Raw genomic sequence first — 15,005 nt, forward strand, 5'->3', positions numbered from 1 at the left:
TGCCTGTCTGCACGTAGCCTTTTTATCCTTTGCGGTATAGGTGTTGTTCAGCTAGCTTTCGGGTTCTTTTCCAGAGGAAATTGTTCCATATATGGCTGTAGACTTGTTGTGTTTGTGGGAGGAGCTAAGTTCAAGTTCCTTCTATGCCTCTATCTTAAACCCGCCCACATTCACTATATTTTTAATCTTCATTTACAAAAATATGAAATAAAAGCTTTCAACCTTCACTTTTTTAATATGAAGCCTGGGAAATATTATTTGGAAGGAGTATTAAAGATTATGCTTTAAGCAACAGGGAATTGATAAACCAAAGGGAGAAAGTATTGACTGTAAAATATCATGCACAGGAATGAAGGAAAAACAGAACTCAGCACTGAAAATGTGTCTAAGGCAAAGAATGCAGCGTACTCAGTGCACCATACACACCTACACCCTGATGCCTGATGAGGCATTTTTACTTCTTCTTTATTCCTAGTAGGAACAAAGGAGTGGAAGTTACTCACAATAGCAACTATTCCTAATCAGAGAAGAAAGAACTAGAAAAACAACTTAGATGCCCATGTTACTTATACTATTTGGTGATTTGATTTTTATAAATGCATTTCTTTAAAAAATGCAGAAACTCATTTCTCATTGTTTAAGGCTTAGAAAACCAAAACCTTCATTCAAGGAATATCCTTGTCAGTGGACGGAAAATAGAAAATAAAAATGATTGTAAGGAAAACAATATTTTACGTAGTCTACTTTTCTCCCTTAAAATTAGCCAAGCATTCAAAATAACTGGCAAGCTGAATGATGAATAAGATATATTTAATTGAAAGGCTTTTGTAATCTTTCTAGCTATTTATATACACAGAAGTATCAAGAGTTACTTACTTAAACCCTATGTGATATTAAAGATCTTACCCCTTTGGCAAGTTACCCGATTAAGAAATGTGAATTTTACTGTATGTAACATTCTTCTCAGGATGCCAACCATGATTCTTGCCACAAGCTCCCAAATGGGTCAAAGTCAAGGATTTCTATCTCATGAAAAATGTACAAAACTGAGTTTCAAAATATTCCTGTCAATTGGGTGCAGTACAAGCTGTATCTTATGCCGCAGACATTCCATCAAAATGTTTTGGTATCAGGATCCCTTTCTTCCATTTCTCTATTTCTATTTTAAAATAAGGAGATTCAATTAATGCATTTCAGTAAACCACAAAAATAGTACCTATTCCTATTAAGACCTTGGGAGTTTCAAAAGCTATAGCTTTTCTCTTTAGTTTTCTCTCTAAGGTTTCCTTTTTTTCTTCTTAAATGAAGTGTTATGTGATCAAAATAAGAAGACTTCCATGAACTTCGTCTAGAAATATTAACCAGCTAGAAGAGCTGTCTGACCGTTTTGGAAATATGCAGATAATGAAGATGTCACTTAAAATGTACATGCATTTGGGATATGCAAAGAAAAGTAATACACAGCAATGATATCTTTGATCACGGAAAGAACTCAGAAATAGGAGAACTGTGTTGAGGATGGTTATCATCAGCCCATTTTCTATTCCCTGTGCACAAATCATTTCATGCATTCTACAAACCAAGCCCCGATGTTGGGCTTCAAAAGCAATTTCAGCAGCAAAATAAGGTGCTTTTCTTCAATTTCAAGCCATTTGTACGAGGTTAGTGTTGTTTACCCACCTGGTACACTGATATTTACATACCCCTTTAAAGAAAATTGGTAGGTATGATTTATGGAGTACTGTAAGAGCACAATTTTCCATGTAGTGCACCTAATCTGAAAGGGCACTTGCAAAGGTCACTCTGGCCATACAAATACCAAGTCTTCTCTTTGGAATAAGTTAGGATATTCATTTTTCTTGGAAAATGTCAGCGGTACCCTACTCCAGGGGTTAGTTTATGCAGATAAATGCGTAAGCCTTTAATCTTAGAGCAAAAATACTCTACACAAATGTAAAAGCAGTCCATCTATCACTGTTAAGACCTGTAATTTGTTTTTATTTAAATCTCAAGCCAGGGTGGAGTGGGCAACAGGACCATTAACACGGTATCTCACACATAAGCCAAGATCAAGGCACATGAATATGCTTCGACTCTCAACCCAGGTGGCTGGCACACCGCGTGGCTCCCACAGCCAGGACTACTGTTCTCAGCTCCTCTGTGCACTTGTTCCTTCTGCAGCTAGAGGCATCCTGTCCAACTCCATTCACGGGAGATCGTCAGGTAACTTTCCTCTCCCCACCTGCGTTTTCTCTGCCTGTGAGAAAGCACTAGCCAAAATTCAGGTGAATGAAATGTTACTCTTTCTGTGTTTGAAACTTAAGGGTTCACTTCTCTCGAGGAGAGAAAAACCACCAAATCCTATCCTTTGTGAATTTGTTTTCTTTTCTCCGAAGAACGGTCATATTTAGAGAAAATCTCTGACTGTCCCCGCACCTACTCATCCACAATCCTGAGATTTTTACACTTGCAACTGACAAGAGAAACTGAATAGCCACGTGTACTGAATATATGTTGGCACGTTTGTGTCCTCTTGCCTTCTTTTCATGCTATATAAAAGCTGTTCTTGAAATGTAAGCTTTAGCCCAAATCATAGTTGTCTGAAGACCACTTCCTAATATTAAATGTAGCAGACATGAATGGAAGATAACATATTATTATGAAATGTTTGCCTTTATTTCTATAAAGTGAGGAAAGGGTGGGAATTCAGGAAGAGATACTGTGACTTTTTCCTCTGATAAGATTGTGCAAATGAGCATTTGGAGTTTATGAGAAGCAAATGGGCAGCAGAGTGTGATCCCTGGAGCTTGAACCAACAGCGGACATTGATTTTGCCATCTCAATATTGTCCGAGTGGAAGGGGATTACAGCCATCTATGCAATGGATTCCCTTTTGAGAATGTGGATATCAATGCGGAGGAGCAATGGAACATGGTGATAATAGATGACACCACTTTATGTTTCTCACGGAGAGAAAATGCAAAAATACACCACCTGTATGGATTCAGGCATCACCCTAAAAATGGCTTTAAGGATTTAAGTGGATTTGGTAATGTGATCAATGTACATTGGTACTTCTTGTGGTAACCTGAGCTCAATGATATTAAGTGCATTTTAAATATCAAGATTTCAAAAAGACCATCACTGGGTTTAGGGACCTAAAAGAAAATTATATTATGTCAATAGTAAAGAATCTCTAATCGTCAGGTAATAAAGTTAAGCCCAAATTCTCCAGTTCATCTAGCCAAACATTTTAGTGAAATTTCTAAAACGTGTCATACTCAAATCTGTAGACCCTGGCCAAACTTCCAAATTGTGGAAGAAAAATGTAAGTTAGCAGGTGTAATGGGGATTGTACAGAGGCATCTCAATCTGCAAGCTGGACCAGGATGGGGGAGGGGGTTGTCTTTCTTCATTCCCCTGCTCTTTTTCCTGAACGCGTGGTAAGTGACACACTTGGGAACTTCGGACTCTCCCACTGTCTTTTCGGCATTCCTGCTTTGGTGTCTGATAGACAACTCAAATATCATACCCCAAAACAAACTCCTTGATCTTCCACTTGCCAATTTGCTCCTGCCACAGTCTTCCCCATCTTAGTTATGAGCAACTCCATCTTTCCTGTTGCCTGGGCCAAGAGCCTGAGGCTCATCCTTGGTTCCTACTTCCTCTCCTGCTTCATACCCATGGCCCACACATCTTGTTGTCTTGGACTTCAGTCTGATCCCTCCTTACTGTCTGCGATAGTCTGAATATTTATGCCCCCCCATTCATATGTTGAAATACTAACCCCCAAACAATGGTGTTAGGAAGTTGGGTCTTTGGGAGATGACTAGGACATGAGGGTGGAGCTTCCATGAATGGGATTAGTGCATTTACAAAAGAGACTCCAGAAAGCTCCATCTGTGAGTCAGGAAGAGTGCGCTCATCAGACACCGGATCTGCCAGTGCCATGACCTTGGACTTCCCAGCCTCCAGAACTGTGAGAAATAAATGTGTTTACAAGCCACCCAATCGATGGAGTTTTGTTCTAATAGCACAAACTGCATGGGACACCACATTTATAGCTACCACCATGGTTCAAGATCCCCCTTTGCTCTCTGAAAGACTGCAGTAATTTCTACCCTTGCTTTCTACAATTTCTTCTTCATGCAGCTTCTGGAGTGATCGTGTTACATTATTTTTTTAAATTTAAATTCAATTAGCCAACACATAGTACATCATTAGTTTCAGATGTAGTGTTCAACAATTCATCAGTTGCCCTCACATGCCCTCCTTAATGCCTGTCACCTAGTTACCCTATCCTCCCACCTCCCTCCCCTCCAGCAACCCTCAGTTTGTTTCCTATAGTTAAGAGTCTCTCATGGTTTGTCTCCTTCTCTGATTTCTTCCCAACCAGTTTTCCCTTATGGTTCTTTGAACTGTTTCTTATATTCCACATATGAGTGAAACCATATGATAATTGTCTTTCTCTGATTGACTTATTTCTCTCAGCATAATCTCCTCCAGTTCCATCCACGTCGATGTAAACGGTAACTATTCATCCTTTCTGATGGCTGAGTAATATTCCATTATATATATGAACCACATCTTCTTTATCCATTCATCTGCCGATGGACATGTGGGCTCCTTCCACAGTTTGGCTATTGTGGACATAGCTACTATGAACATTGGCATGCAGGTGCCCCTTCATTTCACTACATCTGTATCTTTGGGGTAAATACTAGTAGTGCAATTGCTGGGTCATAGGGTGGCTCTGTTTTTTAACTTCCTGAGGAACTCCATACTGTTTTCCAGAGTGGCTGTACCAGCTTGGATCCTGTTACATTATAAATGAGATTAGATTATGCCATTCCTTTGCTTAAAACCCTTCAACGATCCCCTCAGAATTTGTCCATCGGGCACCAAATCTCTGAATGTTCTGCTTTGTCTACCACTTTGCAACACCCCCTCCCCCGCCTGCCTCAGGTCTCATTTGTCCTCCCCTCGCTCACTGGCCTCCATCCCCCATCTCCTTGCAGTTCCTCACATGTGCCTCTGGGACTTTGCCCTTGCTGGGCCTTCCGCCTACAATCCCCTTTCCCTGGAAGGACACACGGTTGAGTCTCTCATCTCCTTGAGATCTTTCTTCAAACATCACCTCCGTGGTGACATTTCTCTGACAAGCCTCTTTAAAATCGTGTCCCTGTCTCGCTCTCCCACTCCCATACCATGCTGGCACTCCCAATCACCCTTCGCTGCTTGTTTTATTCCCACAGCACTTATCACCATCTGACATAACATATGTTTTACTTATTTTATTGTTTACTGCCTGTCTCCCCCCAGTATAACATAAATCCCCGAGAGCAGACATTGCTGTCTATTTTGTTTACTGCTGCATCCTCAGTGCCTAGAAAAATGTTTAGCACAGGGTAGATCTCTAAATATAAATATTTGGCAGTTGAACTGACAAGTGCCTTTAACTACTTGTGAGATGCCAATTATTTTATTATAGCTGTATTCTTATACTTACAAAGTCTCCCCCAGAACGTGTAGGCTTTAGGCCTCTCTCCTTTGCTGCCACGCATAAATTTTTCTTAAATAAAACATACGAACTATATCGGAAATTAGAGACCAGATGTGGCCTCACGTGAGTGCAAGCTAGGTTTGGTCATAGTCATGACTGATGGAATTAAGGTCTTGACTTTGAGTGTGGAAGACTTGAAGGGATGAGCACCCTTGGCAGAGAACAGGAAAGCATGGGTTCACATTCCAGCTCTGCTATGTGCAAGTTGAGTGGTCCTATGTAAGCCACTGGACTCCGTGATCCTCAGCTTTCTCATCTGTGAAATGGAGCTGTTGCAGTGCCCCTCCCACTCCCCCACCAATTTGCAGTATGGATTACATGAGATTAAGTCAAGGCCAGTGGAAATCCTAGGATGTTGCTCCTGTCATGCTGACCACCGAAGGAGGGCCATGCACTTCACACGTGATTTAGGAACATGTATGCATTATCTTACAAAATGCTTGCCATGTCATAGGCAGCGGATCGATAGTGAACATAATTACTGCATGTATTTAAACATCGCCTGGATGCCACGGCCAAGACATAAGAAACACCCTCTACCCAGCATCAGTATTTAGGATAATAAAATTAAATTCCACTACCATCCCACTTGCTATAGTTTTCAATGCTCAAACTTGGGTTCCAAAAAACAGGTAGAGGGCACCTGGGTGGCTCAGTTGGTTAAGCGACTGTCTTCAGCTCAGGTCATGATCCTGGAGTCCCGGGATCGAGTCCCACATCAGGCTCCCTGCTCAGCAGGGACTCTGCTTCTCCCTCTGACCCTCCTCCCTCTCATGCTCTCTGTCTCTCATTCTCTCTCTCGCAAATAAATAAAAAAATCTTTAAAAAAAAACCAAAAACAAAAAACAGGTAGGAAAGGATCGTCCTGGCTTAGTATGGCCAAAACCGGGGTTGACAAACAGCAGCCCATGGAAAAGTTTCACACCTTCCCTGTTTTGGACAACATGAGAGTGATGAACGCTTTCTGCATTTTTAAGGTATCATAAAAATCAAAAGAACACTAATAGTATTTTGTGACAAATAATAATTTCATGAGACACAAATTTCAGTGACTACCAATAAAATGTTACCAGGACACAGCCAGGCTATTTTTTTTTTTTTTTTAAGATTTTATTTATTTATTTATTTGAGAGAGAGAGAGAGACAGAGAAACAGCATGAGAGGGGAGAGGGTCAGAAGGAGAAGCAGGCTCCCCACTGAGCCGGTAGCCCAACGTGGGACTCGATCCCAGGACTCCAGGATCATGAGCCGAAGGCAGTCGCTTAACCAACTGAGCCACCCAGGCGCCCCCACAGCCAGGCTATTTCATTCATATATTGTTTCCGGCTCCTTTTCGGCTGCAAAGGTAGTACTGAGTAGTGGAGAAGTAGAATGCATAGCCCACAAAGCCTAAAATGTTTACAATGTTGCCCTTTATAGAAAGTTTGGGCTCCTGGTCTCACAAAATCTAGGACCTCAGTTGAATGGTAAACCTGGTTTTGTTTCTGCTGCTTGAGTAGCAAAGAGCAGTGCAGGCGAGCCGAGTTCCATGAAAGTATTTCTCTGAATTACTGCCAAGTACGTTACATGTGTCCCTGCAGAAAGATATTCACAGAAACAGCTCATGTTCTCTCTGCCACTCAGTTGCTCTTTTCCCCCTCATTTCTGGAACAAAATGGCAGAGCACGTTTTACGTCTTCTGCAAAGAAAGCCCAATATGGGGTGAAGGGTTTATTCCTGATCTCACTCTGCCTTCCAGCATGCTTCTCTTTACTTCTCATCTTGGCCTCAAAATGTAGTGCTTTGTCAGAGTATTTATTCGTTTCCTTTCCTTCAGAGTTTTGCATACTGTCCCGCACACACGTGCTTTTCCAGAGATGTCAAGGCCTACTCAATTTAGGAAATGTAGGTGGCCTTCTCCTGGCCTAACGTTTTTCTTTTCCTTTCTCTTCCACTAATTTAAAGCCAGCATTTCCCTGCCCCTCTCTCTTTAGAGCTCGTCAATTGATAATTCATTAGAAGAGAAGAGCACAGTGTTTTTGTTTCTGCCGGGGGTGTGGGTGGGTGAAAGATAGCTTTCGGGGGAGTGCTTGGGAACTCCAACACATGCACAGGACCTACTTCAGAGCCCTTAATTGCAAAGTGTTCTTTCTCTTCCCATCGATGGGGGATTCCCATGGATACGGCTGCCAGGCTATAGGCCTAGGGTCCACTCCTTCTCTGCTGAAAGGCTCTTGATTGGGAGACAGGGCCCTTTCTGAGCCACATGAAGCTTGCTGCCCTCTATTAGGAGCCCTGTGACAGCAGGGAAATACCAGGCCTACTTTCTCAGCTTCCCCCTGGAAAGGGCCCTTGCAGCCAGTGGACTGACATTTCTCTGCGTTTCTGTTTTAATTAATGTCTAGGAGATGAACTCCGATTCCCACCCACAGCAGCATCAATTAGATGGAATTAAATGCAGTGCTTCTTTTCAGTCCTGCTATTTTTACCTGCTGGCCATCATTTTCCCTCTCAAATAAGACAACCATGTAGTGGATTTCTAGATTATGGCTCAGAATGAAACATCTGGCCACAAAAATATGTTACCTGAGGCTGGTGGGCCTTCGTGCACATTGGATTCCTTCCCCCCACCCGATCTGGTTGTGGACTGCATGGGCAAGTGGAGAGCATTGGGATCCAGGAGGGAGGGATCTCTGGTGTTTCTCACTGGGCAGTTCTGGTTCGGGGAGCAATGCTCTGCTTCTGGTTAAGGACGGCCCACCCTGTCATATGCAAAGGAACTGGACAAGTGCAGGTTAAGGGCACCCTCCCACTAACAGCTAGGGTGACTTCTGGACTCACCCTAACCCCTGTCACTGTGCCAGGGGGCCACTTCAGAATGGAGACCACCATGTGGGCTTCCAGGTCCTCTGGAGCTGCCGTCACCTTGGTGCCTAGATTCCTCTCCTCGTTCAGCAAAAAAACATGAGACAACATGTAGCTCAGGGTCACCAGCAGGTTCTGAGCTTCTGCCAGGGAGGCTTCTGTTGCTGAGAGTGCTGGAGTCAGATTCACCATTTCCTAGCTCTATGGCTTTAGGCAAGTTCCTTAACCTCTCTGGCTCATACTTTCCTTATCTACAAAATAGGGATGATAATCGTCACTACTTCATAGGCTCTCGATAAAGACTAAGTGAGATAAATCATACAAATGGTAGTTACATCTCAGCCATTGAGTATGTGCAGAGTAATGGTTAGATTTTGTTGGCACTGCTATGATGATGGTCAGGACATGCCCAACACTTTGCTAGGCCCAGGACAAAGAATAGTCCTTCTCTTGGCCTCTGAAGACCTAAGACCTCTTGAGATTATAGACTCTTTAGCTTTGTTAAAAAAAAAAAAAAAAGCAGAAGAAGAAAGTATGACATAGAAATAGTGAATCAAATTGATTTTAGTTGAAGGAGTAAGACTGACTTTTTTTTTTTTTTTTTACGATTTTATTTATTTATTTGAGAGAGAGAGAACACTAGGGAGAGAGCGTGAGCAAGCACGAGCGGGCGTCAGAGGGAGAGGGAGAAGCAGGTTCCCTGCTGAGCAGGGAGCCCAACATGGGGCTCAATCCCAGGAAGCCAGGATCATGACCTGAGCCAAAGGCAGATGCTTAACTGACTGAGCCACCCAGGTGCCCTGGAGTAAGCCTGATTAGAATCTTCTTACTTGCCAACAAGGGCGTTCCTTCTCCTAAATGTGCTACAGCCTTCTCAGATTGTTTCTGTATGACTGTAAGATCCAGAGTCCCAGAAGCAATGATCCCACTGGGAGAACGGGGTCCTGTCCTGGGGGCAGTTATGGGTGTTTCAAAAGGGTTATGGACTATCTGGGGAGTGACCCAGGGAAGTTGACCAGCAGAACGAGGGGGCATCTGAGAGCCACACCTCATGGGGATGAAAGATGGAATGGGACCGAATGGGAACGGGACTGTGCTTTCCCTGGGGCCCAGGAGACTAAATGGCAAAGCGATCCCTGTCAGGAAAGGGGACAGCGGTATGCTCTCTGCTCCTGTAAAACAGCCTAGCGAAGGGGTTTTCAGCCCAGATTTGTAATTAATCTTTGAATCAACGGGTTGGCCTCATAGTAAAATTTCCCGTCCTGGGGAGTAGTGGAATTCTATTCGTTGGAAGGAATGTCTTTCTGGGAGATCTTTAAAGATGCATCCTCATAATGGGAAGGTGAAACTGGCTGGTTTCTGAGATCCCTTCCTATCTAAATTCTGAGAAGACATTTTTTGTTGATTTGTTTGTTCGTTGAAAGAGGACGCTTATTTATATGGGCTTGGTGCACCAAACCTTTCTCTCTTTTCTCTAGTATCTAGACATGCTCAGTGGGTCTGAAATATAGATGTGTGTCATGCCTGTCAGAGAAAGATGTTTTCCACTAGAGGATGTTCTTGGGAGAATTAGAAGCCTTAAAAATGCACATTTCCCCATCTAAGGAATAAAGCATCCCCTATGTTCTTCAAAAGCTTTTGTCCATGGGCCAAATGCTTCCTATGGAAATCCCAGTCCTCGAAAGCAAAGGGTGACAGCCACTTCACATTGTCACCACACAGGTGCCCAAATTCGTACAAGCTAGATGAGCGTCCAAACAGGCGGTTCGTTTGCCACTGAAGCATGACCAATGCTTCAGCTACAACAAGCAAACAAGCGGCTGAACATGTTAACATCATTTTCTATCATTTCTATTTGATGTGGATTGGGTGGAAAATCTGGGATGCAAGCCATGATGTAGATTTTCAAAATTGATTAGCATTTTCTGGACATTGGCAGCCATCTCCATGGCATTTCAACGTGAGTTAAAATTGATTAGTGCTTTCAGAAAAATGTGTACCGTACTGCTGTGCAAATTGAGGTGGCCCCACACATGGGATGGTGACAGCACACGGGCACACGATAGAATATGAGATCCTTGTGACCACGGCCACTCTAGTGAGACGCCATCTTAAAGGAGAGGGTGTGAATGGTTCTCTGCAGTTTTAGATTAGCTGTTGGTACTTGTCGAACACTCAGACTCTACTTGTGACAATGTGTAAAATGGGTTGCATGCGTGTAGGGGAAAGGTTGTTGGGTTCTTTGTCATGACATTAATCATGGTGAAACTCATTTTAGTTGTTAATGTGAAGGCAGTATATAAATTTTGCAGAAATCCCATTGTAAACATGTAGATGTCCACTCTCTTTCGAGTTTCAGAGGTTTTCGGAATTGCCATAGCAAACATTCCACTGATCCCAGATGACTGCTTATAGGAATGATAAATTGGTTGCAGTTTTGCAATTTCTTGATTCCCCTCTAGTTCACCACACAAAACCACAATTCTTCGAGCCACTGTGTCCCTTTTCTGTTATCAAACACAGACAGAAAGTTAAGAAGTGAGTCCTAGCAGGGCGTATCTCGGAAGAATGAGAACCTTCAAAGGTCAGCTTTTCTTGCTTGTCAATAGCTGACATTTAAGCGTTTATTTCAGACGTTGCTGATAATGTTTTTTGAGATAGTCAAGAAGAATTGCTGTGTTGGTATGCAATTATGTTCATAATGAGATGCAAAAATGCAAATATGGCCCTACGTGCCAGTTCTTTGGAGTGCCTTTTGTCAGAATTGCAAGCACCATGAGACTTTGATAGATACCATGTCACTGTGCAGAGTTGGAGGGCTGATAGCTTTTAAAGAAGCATCTATAACATGATATCTTTAGATGCTAATTAGCAGGAACCTTTAGCAATGATAAATGTAGAGGTCATTTGTTTTTTTCTTGGTAAATTTTGACAACTTCATTGAACCAATTGTATCAATAGGATTGTCAGTAGATGCAGTGAACATCTTAATCCTTTTTTATTTAATGTGCCATATAAAATACATTGTATATTCATAAGCATATCTACTAGCAGGCTACCTTGCATGATTAATTTTGAAGTTCATTTAAAATGTAAATAAGAGGATAACCCATTAAGTAACTCCATTAAGTACTTAAAAACTATGATATGTTTTCAATGTATTATTTCCATTTTTGCATTTTATGCTTTTGTAAAAAAATCAGAGTTTATATACATGATGGCTTTGAAAATTATTGCATATTATGAGTTATTCCAATTGTTAATCTGTTGTAATTTTCAAGAATCACAAAGTAATTACAGCTAAAGAAATGGCATAATGAAGGAGACATAAAGCGGACTTTTATTTCCAGAGCTTCCTTTTCCACAAGCAAAGTATTTATACTGAATTCTCACAGTGGCAACAGGAAGTGATAACTTGGAACAATGAATGATCCTGGCCAACAAACCATGTAGAGAGAGATGAAAGCTCAGCCATGTGTTCAGCAAACATTCCATGAATGTCTTTTGGGTGCCATACTCTGGCTAGATATGGAAGAAAGCAACACAGCCATTCCCCACAAGAGTCTTGGGTGTAACAGGGGCATCAGATATGAAAATGACAATTACTTTACAAAATGCCAGGGTTCACCTGGCAGTACATGCAAGGGGCAAGAAAATTCTGAAGAAGGGATCTTGCTTCCTAGATGGCCTGGCTCCCTTGCTGAAGGTCTCTGCCCATGGGCACTCCATAGTTTTGTCAGCTTCCCACTTCCTGCCTCACCCATTAACTCTAGAAAAGGGGAGTGGTCTGCTACTTTTTGTCTGCATTGTAGTGAGGGAACCGAGCAGTACATGCTAGTGCTCATGGGCACGCTGAGACCAGGTGGTGGTAACAGCTTTTCTGAAGGAAGAACTTCTCTCTCCATTCTTTCATTATTCGTAGGATGTGAAGGCAACAACTGCTAGGGAATTAGTTTGAGGCAATGGCCTAATTAGAAATGATCGCCCCATGAGGGCAGGTAAAATGTTGTCATGAACTATGACCCCAGCATCAATCTATCACAATGTCCGGCACAAAGTAGATCTTAATAAATATGGGGTAAAGGAATGAATAATCAAAATGTTATTGAATATTCTGATTTGTGAAACTAGTATGGCTCAGCAGACAAAAGAAAAGTCATAACTATAAATGATTTTTCAGCAGTAGAAGTGAAGTCAGAGACATTCAACCTAAGACATTTTCCTAATAATTTACCTAATAATCAATTGCGTGCGCAAGGCTCGCAGCTAACTGATACTAGATCCGAGATTATGAACTACTTTCCAGGATAGAGTTATTCTGTCAAACATAGGTCAAGAAGCCACATCAGATGCAGAGCAAGGGAAGGGACTGGGGTGATTTAACCAGGAACTGAAGAGATTTTGTAATTCATGAATGCCATCTTCAGCTATTTGGGTAAAGGATACATAGATATCATATAGTTGAGAAGTTTGTTTTATTTTTTGTATCCTCAATGGCTCAGATTTATGCTTAAGCATGCAAACTTAAAAGAGAAATATTCAGTATAGGAAAGATATTTCCAAGGATTCCCCATAAGAAGAGGTGCAGAAGTACAGAAAGGATGACCCTTTGTTGACCTGCCAAATGCGGGGGCTGCAGGCACTAGTTGGATGATGTGGTAGTAGGCACAATTAAATGTCAGCAGCTACTAAGTTAGCACCTGGGCACACTGATGATTTTAGCTCTACTCTCACAAGAGACAAGTGTGATATAGTAACTATGTCCAGGAAAGGGCAAACCAAGGGCAAACCTACTCAAGAAACAAATTCATTGGAAGTGGCATACCACTGCCTAGACTTGGTAGACTAGTTAGCCAGAACGCAGGGATTGTGATACATTCCATAGAGTCCTTTTCTTTGGCCAGATTTCTGCCATCAAAGTTTTGGCTGTCTCTTTTTCTTCTCCCACACCCTTCTAACTCTCTTCCCTCCCCTAGCGTAATTGATTCAACATATAAAGTTGTTACTGCAGACACATACTACTAGCTGAACATCTTTTATCTTGGGGTACTGGGAGTGAGTCCTAAGTGTCCTGATTGCTGGTCCTCAGCTCTTGGGTCTAAAACCCATTGGGTGTTATGCTACCTTCAGGTGTTAGCTAGAATTTCATTCATGCCATGGCTGTCTATTTTGGTAATATGCAGGTATGCTGGAGAATATTCTGTCTGCAAAATGCAGAGTGGAAAATAAATGTGTACCTTATGTTCATTAAATTTCATATTAACACTTAACGATCAGGACCACAGTGGTAGTAAGGACAAAAAAATTGGCATCAACAATTCAAATAGCTATGGTGACATGTGGGAAATAGTAATCTTATGAGAAAGCAAAAGAGTTTGGTTTTTTTTTTTTTTTTTCTTTTTAAAATGATCCGAGTTCCACTGTTAATTATGAGTTAGTTTTCACATTCTGGACACACATATTTCTGAGTGGCTGTCAGGGATGCTATAGTGATAAATTGTATGCTTAGGTCTCTACTTGGATGCAAAATTTCCATTTCAGAAAAAAATGATACCTCAGACATTGCATTTCAGGGTGATAATTGCACTTCTCAGGTGGTTAAGAAAAAGATGATCTACAAATAATAATTAAAAAGTTGTGCCCCAAGGGAATGGGGATGTCAGATATAGAACTCAAACATATGAAATGTTAGACTTCTGGCTTGACCTTGTTCCACTGTATTCAGTGTTGTAAATTCTAGATACATTTATGCTTCAATATTTGGAGGTGACAGTTTGAGGGTGCATTAGGTGGAGAAAAGGTAACATTTAGACTAGTGTATTAAACTACCCCTTTGATGACATAGCTTCTCCCCAACACTTGAAAAGTGTCAGGCTATTAACACTAGTAATTAGTCAACTCCACATTCTCCTCTGGTTGGAGGAGGGGAAGAGTTACTTTCCCTGCCCATCCCTGGAACATGATTAAAAGAGGTTAAGTAAGGCTGAGGTTGAAATCCAACAAATGTGTTATACTTTGGTCTACACATAATTCTAGAAGTTTTAAGATTAGTTTCTCTCACCTAAAAATCAGAAAAATTCAAACAGGGAATTTGGATCTCTGAAGTCTCTTGGTTTGGCAGGTGAGGATTGGGAGGGGGATCAAAAGATCTAGCAATACTGAGTCCATTGTCCTGCACAGCCGTCATTAGCCCGAGCTGAGTCGTGACCACTTTCTCAGAGTAAGTCATGAGTTCTTCAGATTATGAGTGTGTCAGCTTACTGCAGTCTCCACTGAGTGTATGTTATTCATTTAATTTCTGCTGTTCTCCTAGCTCCTGTATGAATTTGAATTTGTGTTTGACTTGAATTCTGAAGGAAATCCTAGCCCTGCCTGTGTTTCACAGACCTGGACATAGTCAAAGTTCACAACATGAGGACGGAGGGTCTACTCTGTTCTACACACTCTGCTAGGGAGCAGAGCAAAGATTAGAAAGATGTGATCCTTCTCTCAAGGAAGTCAGGCTGGCTCAAGAGTCAGATATACGGACAAATAACGATGGAATAGCAGAAGCTGTACTTCATGGATGCCTGTCCACAGCATTCTGGGAACCAAAGGA

This window comes from Phoca vitulina, unplaced genomic scaffold (genome assembly GCF_004348235.1).
Source record: "Phoca vitulina isolate PV1807 unplaced genomic scaffold, GSC_HSeal_1.0 scaffold61, whole genome shotgun sequence".
Classification (NCBI taxonomy): Eukaryota; Metazoa; Chordata; class Mammalia; order Carnivora; family Phocidae; genus Phoca; species Phoca vitulina.